Consider the following 14,588-nt stretch of genomic DNA (forward strand, 5'->3'; position numbering starts at 1 on the left):
GGACTCTTCTTAATTAAGGCAAGAATGCGCTGCTAATGAAAATGTATGAAACACGACTTTTCATGGGCTTATTCAAAATCCTTAAACTTTCTGATATCTAGCGAAATTTACCAAAGAACATACTGTCAAGTACCCTAAAATTAAAACGCTGACCAAAGTTGTTGTGTGCTGACATGATTTCTAAGTTTTAAAGATGCTGTTATTGCAAATAAATGACAGTGGTTATTCATTTATTTATTTCTATGTTACAAATAGAATAAGCAGAATTTCATTTCAGGAATATGGATTTTTTTTGTTGCTGATGTTACCTTTAAGCCAGTAAGCATGCGCAGCTTTACATGATTCTGTATTTATGCAGTGGTTTTTTAGAGATGATTTCTATAGTATCTATACAATTCCTTCCAAAAAAGGTATTCTTTTATGTCATTGCTATATCTGTCTGAAAGGTGTTTGAGTTTGGCTAATGAGTCGGTTACCTTGTAGGAAATGCATATTAACTGAATCAAGTAAATGTTTAACTTAAAATACTATGCAGACAAAAAAAAAAAAAAGGTGGGGGGCAAATTTGGGAATGAAAGAAGAGATTTTTGTGATGGGAGAGAAGAGGATACTCGTGTTGAAGATTAGCCTGCGCTTTTTCTTCCTGCCTAGAATTTATTTTGCTTTCTTTCAGCAGTCTCGCTCTGGCTGGCTTTATTCAACCACAGAACAGTATCCATGCACTTTGTTTAACCTTGATGCATTAAATTGAGCATTGCGTCTCCAGCTATTCTGTAGTTTTTGTCCAATGTGTGCTGCTCCCATCTCCTGCTCTTTTTGCTTAGTTTCTTCTAACTCCACAACCTGAGCTTTTGATGTGACTGAATTCCTGAATTCCTTGCTGGTTACTGCCCCAAGCCTGTGACTGGAAGGTGCTTATGGAAAGCAAGTCATGCCAAAGCCAAAGAAGTGCGCACTCATCACAAACCTTGCTGGTTAGTTACTGAACACTAGGTTGATCAAATATCTCTTCAGCTGGTGTTAAGGCCATCCAACAGATGTGTATCTGCTTGGCATAGACTAGGCCATGTCTGTGCTGGCTCTCTGCTTCATGCAGCCCCTTTCCACAAGAACTTCCTCTAACTGAATTGGAGGCTTTTGCATAGTCAAAATGTGTAGCCTATCTCGTCTCCAGTCCTCTAGAAGTGACTGCAGCTGCTTCTAGGCCTGTAAGGAGCTGTGCGTCTGTGTGTATGAGCGATTTGGTCTTTTTTAAATTGAGAATGGTCAAAAGAGAAACACAAGCTTCAGTGCTTTGGGCAGGAATAAGACAAATATCCAGAATGAAAAGGCAAGATAATGTATTTTTTTCTGCCATCTGCCCCAGTAGCCCACTTACTGCCAGTCTCTTATTTTGTGCAGTTTCCTCCTCTTATTGCTCTAAGTCTCCTCCCACACTTTCCTTGTGGCTGTAGCTGGTTTCTACTTTTTTCTGACCCTTATCCAGTCCAGTAGTACGACTGTTCAGATTTTTTCCTGACCCTGCTCGGCTGTCCTGATGTGACTTCTGGCCTTCTTATTCTTGGCTGGCGGAAGTGGTTAAAAACAAGTAAGGGAAGTCTTAGCTGGGAGGTTATGGAATAAGGCTGCCTACCAGAAATCATCAAGCAGTGAAGAAGAACTAAACTTACTTTTGGCTGAGTTTTTCACTCCTGTAGGAAAGTAATCTGTGGTTGCTTTGGTTTGGAACCCAACTTGTTGCTTGCAAAACCCTTGGATTTTATGCTGATCTGAAAGTAACTTTTAAGCTGATACTGGAGCATAATATAATGTAAATCTAATGTACTGCATTATGCATATGGATGCGTATTTAGTTTGCTGCATAACAACAGCTTCTGGACACAGGGCAAAATGCCTTCTTTTTGAAAGCTGACAAAATCCCTGTTGTCTCGCCCACCTACATCAGGTCTCAAATGTAAGTGATAGTGTTTAATAACAAACAGCGGACGTGATTCTTGATGTGTCTGTTTTCAGGAAGAATGTATCTTTATAATTATTGCCCTGTAATTCTGTGCTATGTGCAGATGTTGCAACTGGACTAATTAACCATACAAAATCAGACATACTACTTGTATTGCTACTACAGTGCTAGTGTGATGCAAACAGAAAAGGAACAAAGAACCACCTCCGTACCCTGGACGTCAGCAATGTAGAAAAGATGAATGATGTTTCTTTTGGAAACGTGTACATGAGTCTATAAGGGAAAACAAACTGTGGAAGAAACTCATCACAACATAACTGTTCAGAGAAATTATTTCCAGAGAAATGGCAATACTGAAGTGTGCTGTTACACAGAACTCTATATAGTGTGTTAAGCAATATATATATGTATATATCAGAAAACAACGTGATCTTACTGAATGTATTGGAGTTGAATGGCCTGGGGATGACAGAAGTTCCGACTTACCAGTTGTGAGACTGCTTAGCTAATATTTCTGTAACAACAAGGAAATACACGTTTTTTTTTTGTTGCTGTTAGCTTAGGAGCTTTGGAACACAAGCCAAGTTAATGCCATAAAGTACAACATGAAGTTCGTCAGCAGAGTGGTCAGAGTCATGAAAGGGTTATGCCTGAGACATCCTGACTCGCCTTGTACATGCTGGCATCTTCAACCAAAACCTCTTTTCCTGTGACTGCCTGAGAAAATAAAAGAGGTGGGTGTTGGAAATTCCCCAAGGAGTCTGGAGGGCCCTCATCAGTATGATCAAAGTGCTTCTGAGAGGCTCTTAGAGACATGGTTTTAGAGAAGAATTAATGGTAATTTCTGTTTTAAATTATCCTGTGAGATTTTGTTCTTCCTACAGTATTGGAATGCAGCTGTTTATGGTGTATATCCATCTTGTGTTTAAGATTTACCTTATTTTGTTTTTCTTTGTGTTTTAGCTTGCCATTACTGTTAAAGAGAAAATCTAAGCATGTAGAGAAGTCCTCATTGCTGCAGTCATCTGAATTACATGGGGTGAGCATTCTGGATTAATTAGGGATATAAGCTTTAATCTGAATACGCGTCAGCAATGAGAAGATTGTTTGTTACCACCATTCATTTTTAATTTCCTTTCTTAAAACATAAACCTTTTTTAGATGACTAGACTGGAAGCGTACCATAGATAAAGCTCATTTAATTGTATCTAATTAACAAAGAGAAAAAGAGAAAGAATGATCTGTGATCATTCTCTGGCACCTCAGTTGATTTGAACATAAATTAATTTCCTACCAACTGGCTTCTGTTTGCAAGTCCAGTGTTCGAACACAGTCAAGTCATAAATGCAACATCTGTTTTTTATAATGGCAATTTCAACAATCTTGGGACGTTGAGAAAAGTAAAGGACTCAAAGTTTTCCTTACTTCTTGTTTGTGATTTCATTGCTGTGTGGGCCCTTCTCCAGTCCTTCTTCCCAATGTAAAACCTTTCACTGGGGGTAGCACATTGCCGTGCCCACACAAGGTACCCTGGGACTTGCCTTCTGCAGTTCCTCTCTTTCACTTCTCCAACTTAGCTTCAGTGCTGCTCCTAAAGGGGCCCCCCAACCAATGAGTATTTTACAATTTCAGTTTATTTTCTTTTTTAATAAAGCTTGAAGATTGCATGCCTTTTTTGGCAAACCCATAAATCAGTCAAAGGCAACTCCGAGCGGGTAATGTATGGAAAAACCCTCTGAATTTTGAAGCTGGTATCATTGTCAGGACAAGTACCTGACTCATTTTTTGAAATGTTTCTGTGGTGGTTGATAAGGATGGAACGTGTCTCTCCCTGTCCTAGGTGATAAATTACCTCCAAGGTAGCACAAACGCTGACTGCATGGCCAGGAAGTCTAGGAATTTCCAAAGACAACATAAGAAATGCAAGGATCTGAGGTTCCATACATTATCCTTTTCTGAGTAGTTCTTCCAAGGGCATAACGTAGGCATAAAAGCCAGGGCGATAAAGATTACTAAGCCATAAGATGGACGATGTCTGTAATACCGTGCTTTGGCCAGTATGAGCAATTTCCCTACACAGCTCCGATGTGGGGCCCTGAAAGATCTTTTGAGTAAGTCTCCTGTCTCATGCTTCTTAATTTTCCTTTCTGGGAAACTGACTAATACCTACAGCCCTTTGTGCAAGGAGCTGGTGGAAGTAGTCCCCTTCTTCACCTGAAGGAGTCTCTTCCTGAGCTGAATTTGACTGATGAAGCACGAAGGGAACATGTTAGATGATGCACAGCAGATGGTTGTTAACAGGCATGCTAGGAGCTGGTCATGGAATAATTGAGGTGCACATAGTTAATAGCTAATTAACCACTTCTTGCGAAGAGCTGAAAAAAACATTTCAGGATTGTGGTGTCCTATGAAGACATTATTTGTTATGAATTGCCACAGAACTGCAGCTTAAATGGTGAAAATGGTAGTTTGAAATAAAAAGTACTGGAAGTAGATTTAAGTAAATAATGAGGTGATATTTCCTGCATGTTGTAAGGGAGTTCAGACTAAAAATGCCTTTTGTTAGGCTAAAAATTTATTTTGATGCTCGCAGCCCCTCAAGAGACTGGTTCTTCACATACTTTATACAGGGTTGAGAGGAAGGGGGATGATACTGAAGCACAAGTAATGGTGACAGGGAGATAAAGCTATCCTGGCTAAGCTACTCACCTGGCAAGCACTGTGTTCTCAAGAAAGCCACAAAAATGTCTTGAAGAAAGCAACGTAACCACTTTAGTGCTGGTGGTTTGGTGAACCTCACAGGGCGGCCTGCAGTCGGATGTCAGCCATACTTTCCAAACAACACGAGGACTGGTCAGTGGTTTGAGATGAAATGCAGCCAGGCTTGTGCTTTGGCTCCAGGTAACGCCACCACAACCTGTTTATAACATTTGCTCTGTTTTTATGGTTAGCGATGGATATGTTGGCTTAGCTGGACCATCATAAGCACCTTCGCAATTAACTACTTTGCTCAAATTGCCCAGAGCCATCTTGGTCTTTTGGCTGAATCTCATGTAAATGCTAAACGCTAGAATTTTTACCCTCATTGAAATAAATAGCTTGATGCTATGGGCTTGCATCTTCGTGAACTTTGCCAGGTTTTCAGGGAAGTCAGTATGTTAAATTATAGTAAATGTAGTGCATGCTTCTTTCTGTAGCTTGATAGCTGTAATTTGTTAGCTAGAAATGCACTGTTACATGCATACTGAGGTTTTGTGGATTTCCTGGCTTCGTTGTTACAATGAGGACAAGTGATTAATCATGTAACGTGTCTAGTGATGAGCGAGTACATCCGGTCTACTTTTTATTTTATTTTTTTAATTACTTTCTTTTTCTGTACCTCTCTAGCTTGTGTTATGGTTTTATACCAATTCTTCTGCTTCAGCTTTTAAGTTTTGCACCATTCACTGACAATTAGAAATACCATTTCAGGAGAAGAATCACACACAATTAAGACACTAAAATGCTACAGAAAGATTGTCTGTACTCAGATTTTTCCTCAGAATTGTGATAGCTTAATAGGTAGAAAGTTTCAAGTGTACACATCTCTTACATTAAGGGTGAATGTACAACCTTGGATGTCTGAGGTAAAGTTATACTTTTTGACATCTGAAGAAGCAAGCCTTTCCTAGCAAATCCAAACAAACTCTCTTTGAGAGAGAACCATCTCTATTTTCAGAACCTGGGTAGCCTGAAGCGATCTTCTCTGTCTTCCACCTACCTCCCACCCCTTACTATAAACAGCCTGCTGGAACTTGAAGAAAATTTTTGTGCCAAAACAGCGTCAGAGACACTCAGCCTCAGCAAGATCCCTTATGCAATATTCAGGGACCATATATTCTCTTAACACTGACCCGCTTTTAGTTCTTTATGTGCTTCTGCATTTTCTTTTAATCACTCTGCTCTGTAAATGACAGTAAAGCCTTGAGTCACAACTGATTATAAAGTTTACGGTCCTTGCTGTGCTTTAAAATCCTCTTCCTTTTCTTCACCACAGTAACAGCGGCAACTCCAGATTATAGGAAATTACTATGAATGCTATGGGTAAGGTGATTTCAATGCCAGCCTTAAAAGAAAACGCACGTTTACCCAGCTGTGAAGATGACACAGGTGGGTTTCTGCAAAGGGGATTTTCCTGTTCGGTTTGTGTTGCAAGGGGTGAGAAGAGCAGTTGGCTGAGAGGGGGCTGAGGTTACCCACAGGCACCAGTGACGCACCCGATACGGCTTTCAATTGCCAAACTGCAGGGATATGGGTCACCGAAAAGGCGGAGATTACTGGAACAACAAAAAGGTGTTGGAGCTGTGGAAATCTAAGTGATTGCAAAAAAACAGTAACACAAAAATGTAGCCAGATAGTTTTGCTGTAAGTTGTAATGCTAGATAATGAATCTTCACTGAAAAGTATGGATCTTTTAACTTGTACGTGCATACCTCCAGCCAGTGGGCAACTGACAAAGTAAATGTTGCCGTTTGCAGAACCAGAAATGAAAGCTGGAATATAGAATTTAAGTTAAAAACTACAGGCCTGGTAAAACCCCATATTAGTAATGGATTTTTGAAGATGAACATATAAATTATATTGTGACAAATAGTATTGTCATCAAACTTGGCATCATCTCCCTTACATTTATACATTGTGTTTGTTCTTCAAATTGGTTATTAGCATAGGCTTATGCTTATTTAGATGCAGAAGTGCTCTGAATGTGTAAATACATAAGCTTAAGCCCAGCTGAAGATGCGTGCATGGTGTAAACATGGTTCTGCATAATTAACTCTAGGATATAAACTCTACAGCTGGGCGATTGGGCATCCACCATTTTTAGGGAGTGTGTGCAGTGTCACCAGTTTCAGATTTTGGCAATTTCTTTAGATGGAGAGAAGAAGTTACACAGAATTTTCAAGCTTACCATTTCACAAAGCTTTGGAGTTACTTGAGGAGATGTGTTTGAGTAGGCGTCACAAATGGTTGTAGTCTACATATTTCAAAGCCAAAATTGGATACTGAAAATTTTAGTATTGATTTTTAGTTATGAAATTATTTAAGCTGTCACATCTTTCATAGTTGTTGGAAAATCTTTTAAGATTGATGGCATTATGTAAATAAAGGAAGATTTTTGGAAGTACAAAAATTCCATGGGAAGATGGCACCTCTTTTACTGACTGTTGCCAAGAAGAGAATGGAACTGACACAGCTTGTCATTCTATGAGTCATAAATCAGTATTCTTATATTCAGTTAATATCTTGATATTTTTATCCCAAACTTCCTCAAATGTCAGTGCATCTGACAAGATAACTCATTGTAGTTGACATGGAGACATTCAGTATTTTTACTAATTAATAGTGAGGTAATTTTCCACAGAAATTTTGGAAGTATTTGACATATCCTCCAATATCTCACATATGTAAGAGAGAAAAATAGAATATTTCTGTGTTTCTCAAAGTGAAGGCATTTTTTTCAGGATGTGATTACTTTGTTACATTAGTGGGTAAGAACCCTGAGGAAAAAGGCTATGTACTGGAGTATTGTCTCTTTTGAGGTTCTTAGTCAGAAATAAACATACAGAGGTACCATTAGATTTATTTTATGAGATTGAGAGATTCATCGGCAGAATTTTCAAGAAGTGTGATTATGTAGACAGAATCTCTTTCTTCTGCTTGAGGCCACTTTTACAGCACTTTGTTATTGCTTTTCAGGAATGTCAAGAACAGTGTCTTTAGCGTGTGTATAAATACTAGTATTTGACAATATGGAGGCGTGCACTGGTCACTACTAAAGATGGCATTATCCCAGCTAAAGGCACTCTTCTGACTATCTCTGTCAGTTTAGCATTTATTCTCAGGTATGAAAGCAACCTGAGTTGTTGACGAGCAAGATGAGGATCTGCCAGGATTTCCCTCAGACAAGCATTCTCATCCAAAGCTGCTGCACTGAACTTCTGAAAGGAAGAGAGCTTGAAACTCACGATGTGCTGATAGATTTTTTTTTTTTTTTCTTGTAACAATTCCACTTCATTCACATTGACATAGCTGGTAACAGTAAAGCTCCAGACAGATGAATAGCCAGGCCAAGAGCTTTTTCTAGAAGGGGCAGGCAATGACACTTCCCAAAACATTTAAGCTACATTTTCAGAAGTAGGATGGAGACCCCCTTTTGGCAGCCCATATTACAGCTGTTTACATATTTTTTTCTAAAGCAGCTTAATTGAAAGTGTAAAATTGCTTAAGCATGCCTAGAAGAGAGGCCAAGACAGTCCCTGTCTTTAGGGAGGTTTCCAGTTTATGGAGTTAAGAGTCAAATTGCTCTTGTTATTTGTAGTGCTCACTCCTTGAATCTTGGGATATTTTACAAGTAGATGAGCCTTGGTTAAACTGGAAAGTCTAATCTTATCTTACAGTGTGCCAATAAAGACCACCTCTTAGACTGCAGGATCTTGGAGATTTAAAGCCCATTCAGATGAGACAGGACCGGTAGTCAGAAGACGTACCAAGCAGTGAGTATGTGAAAAGCAGAAGGCATCTCAGTTTCTTTTGAAAGGATGGATCCAGCCTCCCTGGTGAATTTGGTAGAGTTTTGGAGCCCTCCCCTCTCTGATATGGAACTACAGCAGAGATTTGGGCCGTAGCTGAGATCTTGTCTGTAAAACCCACACTATGATAGAAGATTCCTAGCTTCAAACCAAGGTCTTAACAAAGATGAAATGCTGAATATAGGCATGTAAGGAGGGATTCACCTTGCTGGAGGAATGTGGCAGTTGGAGTGAATTACCTACAGTAAGTTCCATAAACTAGTCAGCGAAGGAGAAGAATCTTCCTCATTCTAATGTAGACATTTGAAAATAGATCAAATGAATTAGGAATTGGGCAAGGCTGTTCCTTTCTTTTGACTGTAAAGGGGTCTGGATCACTAGATCCTATGTTGATGTTCACATAGGAGTAATTTGATGTTAGTATAGATGAATCCCCATGCCTTAAGGAAATCTGTTGATTTGGCTCGAGTGCTCAGTCTTGTAAGAGATTTGCATGAGATGACCATATTCCTGAAAGAAATCAGGAGGGAATGGGCACTGATTATAGTCAGAATATTGGATGCTGTTCCATATGACATCCTTGTCTCCAGATTGGAGAGACTTGGATTTGATGGATGGACCACTCAGTGGATAAGGAATTGCCTGGATGGTTGCACTCAGAGTTGTGGTCAACAGCTCAATTCAATACAACTGTCAGCTCATCCTGTGTTACTTTTTCCCCAACCCTTATGACTCAGCTAAGTATTTTGATAGAAAAGGCCAACTGCTTCACTTCATTTCCACCAAGAGGACAATTACAGAAGTCTCTAGCCATAGCAAAGAAAGTAATTAAAAACAAACAACCAGCAGACTGGATGTACGTGTGTTCTTTTCCATCCTGGTCAATTATCAGTGGTCTTGAAATATTGCAAAACTTCTGTGGCTAACAAAGTTATTCTTAAAAAAAAAAAAAAATCATAGTATCTGTGAAGGGAAAGACCTATTTATTTTATATTTTATGCTTAAAAAAATAATAAAGTATTCCGATAATGCGGAAGAACATGTCTTGGAGCTATGAGAGGTTGTCTCACCAAGGAACCTCAGCCCCTAAGCACTGGAGGCCTGGCATGAAACAGTAAACCACATGTTCCTTGGAATGAGTGATTATTAGTGACAAACAAAAGCAGTTTTGGCAACCCCAGACTTTCGACACTCATGAGTCAGGACCCCAACCAGTCAAAACCAAGAGACGTACAAATAATGTATTTTGTGTTGGTTTTATTTGCTTGCTGGTGGTTGAGCTCACATTTTTGTTTTCTCTGTATGATTTTGAGACAGTGAATGAATTCATGCTGTTTGTTGTCGGGGGGGAAAGGCTAGTTATCACGATACCTATGATGAAACTGCAAAAGGTTGCAAACCCATGATGTTTGTTTTGAACCTGAGATTTCTTTCCATTTGCTAACCAGCAGTTCCTGGTGATTATGGATTTGTTTGTTAGCCATAGTTAAGAGTTGCTTGGAAATTCTATCTTCCAAATGGAAAATGTGGCTCTCGTAGAAATCAAAATTTACCACAGGAAAATGGTTGATTTTTTTTTTTTCTGAAGTGTTTTCATCAAGACATAACGTTTGTTGCTTCAGATTAGGAAAAATCAGGATGATTGGTAGGCTGCTTGTCAGTACCCAAATGAAAGCAATTTGATTAAATTAATGATAGTGTTCATTCATCAGACTTCTGAAATGCGAAGAGGATTATTTTTGTCCCTAGAGCCTCATTGTTTTCAAAGGGCGGAGCTTTCCAGCTGCCATTCAAGGCTCGTGACACATCACAGTTTGTCTTCTCTGTGAGATGCATGACAGATGTCTGCGGCTACAATCTGATCTGGTAGTATGGATGGGTGCCTGAGCTGTAACTTCATGAACACACAGGTTTTGTGGTTCTTCCCTCAGTTGGAAGGGCAGAGATTTGGACATATATAGTTTTCTCACTAGACAGAAATTCCTTTTGGTCATAAGTACTATTGAAACTGTATGTATAAAGACATTTCTGCTTGTATGTTGTTGAAAAACTGATTATTATGCCTACTCACAGTATGTGCTTTGTCACCAAAATCACACAAAACACCTCCTTTCCAGATTAGAAATGCTTAGAACCAGATAATAATGAGGAACAAATAATATATGTATTCTAGTGGAAATTTCAGATAAGCTAATATGTGCCAAAATGCTTGAAATGTTATTGACTTCTTCATAAATAAGTAATGGCTCTTCCAATATTTGTGAAAAAAGAATTTTACAATCCCACAGCAATCTCAGCCTGTTCCTTTCTGTCATAAATGACCAGATTTGCAAGAGGATTTTGTCACCAAACCCTCTGCTCTCACTGTTTCCAATAGAAAGAGGCATCTGTGTAAGACGACAAGGTGACTTCCCCAAAGTTGGAATCAGTTTCTGGTTGTTCCTGTCCATTTTCTTAGATCATGGAAGGAATCTAAGGGTACATCTACGCTGCTAAATAAAAAAGGGCTGGGGAATGAGCTTAAGCTCTGAGCAACACTCATCCACAGTGCTGAAGAGTAGGTTTGCTCTCCAGCACTGGTCTGGGCTTCTCTCAGAGGCTGTCTCCAGGGCAGATCTTCTCTAAAGTGGTCTTAGATTGGTACAGGAGGACACAAGGACCTCAAATACACATGTAGGCACCTGGCCTTACTTCACTTATCCATTAAGACACTAAATTTTACAGAAGAGCTGGGAACCTAACACTGAAATGTTGCAAAACTCAATCCTCTATGTATGTCCATCCCCAAATACAAGCAAATCCCTGCTTGTATTATTCCAACAAGTTGGCTGCAAAAGCAAATAAGGAAATAAGGAGAACAATGATTTATGAACTCATCTGCACCTCAGAAGCTCTTTTGGGAAGAGAGAAAATGATAAACCTAATCTATCCAGGCTCCTGTTGACTGGCCAGCCCTAGGGAAATGTGGTGGATTGTCTTTGGCATCATATGAGGTAAGACTGTTCTTTCACTCTTAAATCAGTCAAATCTGTTGCAGTTCTGCATGGAACTGCTATGTGATTTCAGCTTGAATTTTTTTAATTTGGTTTTTCTGTTCCTTAGATTGGTCCTACAAACCCTTCCCTCCATCTCTTCCTTCTTTCTCCCCTCTCTAGCTGTCTGTGCAATTGTGTTGCAGCAATTAGGTGATGCTGGCCTGGCAGTTGTTAAATTTGCAAAAGCTTCTTATGCTTGGTGATTATATGCTGGTTAAGCCAAACCATGCAGGACTGTGTGACAAACCCGTAACATCTGCGTCCTGCCCTGTCATGTCATTAGAATGCATATATTCACAGAGTATGGTGCACTGTTGGCTGGGAGTCTGAACAACTAACCATAAATAGGATAATGGATTTCCTCAGTACATTATCATTATTCAAAAAACAAAACCTCAGTAGTTTGTGAGGACCTTTTTGGTTTCTCTAAATTTCTTCATGGGTATAGCTTTCTACTAGGGATTGATGACAGAGGTGTGCGTTTGTTGTCATCTTAACCACTAAAAACCCTGTGCCCTGTCTGCGGTACATGACATCCTCCCCGTGTCTCCTGTTTTCTGACCCGCAACGCACAGTCAGTCCTGGCATGCTATCAGGACAGGCAGTTGCTTGCAGCTCATCTCTTTGCTCAGGCAAGCAGTCCATTGGGCTCTTTGTTTTCTTTCAGAGACCATTTGGTTCATGGTTTACACACACACATATATATAAAGAATCTCTCCAAAAAAGTTGGAGCTATGTAAGGATGTTTTGTAAATACGAACAAACCCTATAACTTTGAGGCTTGGACAATGAAAGTCAGTTATCTGTTGGTGCATTTTGCTCCAACAAATTTAACCTCTGATACAAGCAGACACCTGCTAATGCCAGGGCTCAGTATAACATGTTTTTTAAACTCACTGAACTGAGATGTGATGGAAAGGTTACTCAGCATGTTAAATGGCAGCTGCGAGCCATGTCTTACTCCAGAAGCATTTTTAGATTTTCATCGATATGAGGTTTTTTTGCACTTTTTTTTTATATAGGAAGAGGTAAGTACGTGGATCTCAACCAGGTGAGAAGAATTAAAAGTGCACTACAGAACTACAGCTGTTGCTTTTCTTTCTTTTTCCCCCACAAAGGAAACACAACACCTTGCTCTTCCACAGAGTTAACTCTCAGAGTGGCCAGTGCTTTGGCTATGTCTGAAGAAAGATTCCCCTCACTTCTCCTCCCTTCCTTTCTCCTTTTCCTTCCCTATGGAACCTCCATGATTCCAAATTATTCTCTTTTATTTCTTGTTATTTTGTTCTTCCATCTGCTTTCTAGATTTCCTGCCTCATGGAAACATTCATTGTCTTTCAAGATTTCTCTTATAGAATGTCAGCAAGCATGTTGTGGGGTCCACAAAATGGTGCACAGATTTACAGCTATTGGGAATAATTACAGTATCCAAATAGCAATGTTCCTACTATCTTCTCCAGCTCAGCTCTGGGCACTTCACCAACATCATTCATAGCACTAGCAGCAGTAGTTGAATATAATATTGAAGCTTTGATACATATTTTTCACTCAGGCAATCAGGGAATATTCATAAATATGCATTTTATCACAAGAGTAAAATGATAACAGGCACGTAGGTGCCCAGGACTGATCCCTAGCAGCTGCATCCCAATCTTTGCCTCCTAGGAGCAACCATCACAGCATACATTGTCCTGTTTCATCTTGCATTGCATGGACACGGTTGGAGTTTTGGTCTTTTCCAGATTTTGTGATTCTATGACATGGGCAGCTGGAGCCTGCTGCCTGTGCCACCACACACCGCAAGAGAGCTTTGCCATACTTCTGCCTTCTTGACCAAGAGTGGAAGACCTTCCTTCAACCTCAGCTTCAGCCTTCAACTGCACAGCCAGTGACTGAGTTCATGCACTTAGGTGAGCCTAGGCATACATTTGCCCTACTTCCTCAGCGCATGCTTGGGAATGGAAAAAACGTTAGTGAGTTTCACACCTTTACTGAACAGAACAGTAATGATATTTAGAAGTTTGTTGTCTGTGATTGCCACATGTGGTTAGTTACAGGAATTAACAAACCCATGGGGAAAGATCTACTGCTTTTGTGTAGAGCTTTATACTACTTCATAGAACCATAGAATCATTAAGGATGGAAAAGACCACTAAGATCATCTAGTCCAACTATCCAGCCATTCTTGGCATTCATTTTCATCACCAGCTATTGGCAAAGTAGAAATCAAAAGAATAAACGCTTTAAAATGGCACCTGGGTTCTCCCTACTTGCTACACCTGTACCACGTAACTCATTCTGCCCTGGCACTGTTTGCAGGATGGTATGGCCAAGGGAATGTTTCTAAAAGACACCATGAAATAATTTGTGCTGTTGTGGGATGGAAGAGTGATTCATGCAGAGATGAACTGGGCTGTGCTTCTTGTCTTCAGGCTACCAGAACAGCCTTGGTCCCACCTTATTTACCAGCAGAGATGTAGCTGGGGGTACAGTAGAGCAGATAAATCATCAGGAGGAAAGATTTCTTCAGTATCATAGGCAGCAAACATTTCCTGTCACAGCCCTTACGCAGCATTTGGAATTTGAAGGAATATCGCTTTCACATTTGGCATGATGGCTGACCAGAAGGGATGTGGGTCACAGGGAAAGACTGAGACTGTGAGAAGGAGTGGGGTGGGAGGAGGGGACTGAGATCTCCCTGTCCAGAGCACCTGAGAGAAATTCTCAGGCAGCAGCTGGGGCAAAAGGTTGGCTGACATGCACAATCTGTGCATGTGTATGGAGAGTGCTTGTTTAATTGCATAGCTGGGGTCTCATGGTCAGCACTGGCTCCCAGCACCCTGCTGCCCTTCCTGCAAGTCTCACCTTGGCATCCCTGCACACTCTCTTACACTGGCACTAGCTCTTGTGGACCCTTGGCTGCTTTGACTAGCAGCTGGGAAATTCATCTAGGAAAAATAATTGAAAAGAACCCAATTTGCCATGGCAAAGCATGCTTGCAGACTGGTTTAAATTAAATGTGCA

The sequence above is a fragment of the Numida meleagris genome, chromosome 1 (assembly GCF_002078875.1).
Source record: "Numida meleagris isolate 19003 breed g44 Domestic line chromosome 1, NumMel1.0, whole genome shotgun sequence".
NCBI classification, from domain to species: Eukaryota; Metazoa; Chordata; class Aves; order Galliformes; family Numididae; genus Numida; species Numida meleagris.